The 1,889-nt window shown below is 44.9% G+C and overlaps 1 pseudogene; it reads left to right on the forward strand.

Moving 5' to 3' along the window:
• Window positions 1-749: 749 nt before the first annotated feature.
• Window positions 750-1,283, forward strand: LOC101608616 (annotated as a pseudogene).
• The last annotated feature ends 606 nt before the right edge of the window (window positions 1,284-1,889 follow it).

The raw sequence follows: 1,889 nt of genomic DNA on the forward strand, positions 1-1,889 counted from the left end.
GCATGGTGGTGCACACCTTTAATCCCAGCATTTGGGAGGCAGAGGTAGGAGGATCGCTGTGAGTTTGAGGCCACCCTGAGACTACATTCCTAGAGAGCCTGAGCTAGAGTAAAACCCTACCCTGAAAAACCAAAAAAAAAAAAAAAAAAAAAAAAGTTTTTTTTTGTTTATTGATAATGTCTGTAATTACAAACAATAAACCATGATAATCCCCTCCCCCACTTCCCCTTCATAACTGTACTCTCCATCATATTCCTACCCGCTTTCCATTAGTCTGTCTCTTATTTTGATGTCATCAACTTTTTCTCTTATTATGAGTGTCTTATGAAGGTATTCCTAGGCACTGCGAGGTCATGGACATCAAGGCGAATTTCTGTCAGGACAGTTGCATTTTAAAGAGTGGTACCCTTCCTTTGGTTCTTACATTCTTCCTGCCACCTCTTCCACCATAGACCCTGAGCCTTGGAGGGTGTGATAGAGATGTTTCAGTGCTGGACTCTTCTCTGTCACTTCTTCTCAGCACTATGTTGCCTTTTGAGTCATCCCAGTGGTCACTGCCATTTGAAAAGAGAAGCCTCTCTAACCAAATGTGAGAGTATCATTAATATATGAATATAAAGATTAAGTGTACTGCTTTCAGGATAATTTGGTGAGAATAATATATGCACTTAGCCAGAAAAAAGCAGGCTTTACTTTCGTCTTTCGGCTCGGAGGAGGCTAAGGTGCAACTTTCTTCGGTCGACCCGAATCTGGGTTCATCCGACACCAGCTGCCTCCACCATGCCACCTAAGTTCGACCCCAACGAGATCAAAGTGGTGTACCTCAGGTGCACTGGAGGCGAGGTCGGCGCCACATCTGCTCTGGCCCCCAAGATCGGTCCCCTGGGTCTGTCTCCAAAAAAGTTGGTGATGACATCGCCAAGGCAACCGGTGATTGGAAGGGTCTGAGGATTACAGTGAAGCTGACCATTCAGAACAGACAGGCTCAGATTGAAGTGGTGCCTTCTGCTTCTGCCCTGATCATCAAAGCCCTCAAGGAGCCACCAAGAGACAGAAAGAAGCAGAAAAACATTAAACACAGTGGCAATATTTCTTTTGATGAGATTGTCAACATTGCCCGACAGATGCGCCACCGGTCTTTGGCCAGAGAACTTTCTGGAACCATCAAAGAGATCCTGGGCACTGCACAGTCTGTGGGATGCAATGTGGATGGCCGCCACCCACATGATATCATAGACGACATCAACAGTGGGGCAGTGGAATGCCCAGCTAGCTAAGAAGCATAAGAAAGAATATATTTCAATAAAAGATCAAGAGAAAAAAAAAAAAAGCAGGCTTTATACCCCTAAGGCTCATGACCTCCCCTGCCATAGGCTTTTGATTAGGTTTTCAGTACTAGGAATGTATTCTCTCCCATAGAGTGAGCCTCCAGTACAATTAGAGAGCAGTTGGTTTCCCCCAGAGCAGACATGCCACTTTTGCACCCGTTCAATCATTTGGCCTGTCTGGCCAAACTTGAGACTGTTTTCACTGTTGATGACATCTGTCTCCCATAGGGCTGCATGCAGTACAGGTTTCTCCAGTTTTCAATTGGCTGGCCTACAGGGAGAAGGTTTTCAGCTCAGCACCAGCTTGATTTCTCAGTGACCTTACCACTTAGGCAGTGAAGTATTCAGAAACAGGATGTTACTATCTGTTACTCGTGGGAAAACAAGGGCCTTGACAATAGCTTGTAATGTTTTGGAGGGAACAGGGACCACCCTGGCCATCAACTCACTGGAAAGTATTCCATCCCTGGCACTGAAAATGTTCTAGTAGCAATCTATTGCTTATGGATGTGCCATTATCAAAAAAGTAGGCTTTCATATGTCTTATTCAGAATATCTTGA

This window comes from Jaculus jaculus, chromosome 11 (genome assembly GCF_020740685.1).
Source record: "Jaculus jaculus isolate mJacJac1 chromosome 11, mJacJac1.mat.Y.cur, whole genome shotgun sequence".
Taxonomy (NCBI): domain Eukaryota; kingdom Metazoa; phylum Chordata; class Mammalia; order Rodentia; family Dipodidae; genus Jaculus; species Jaculus jaculus.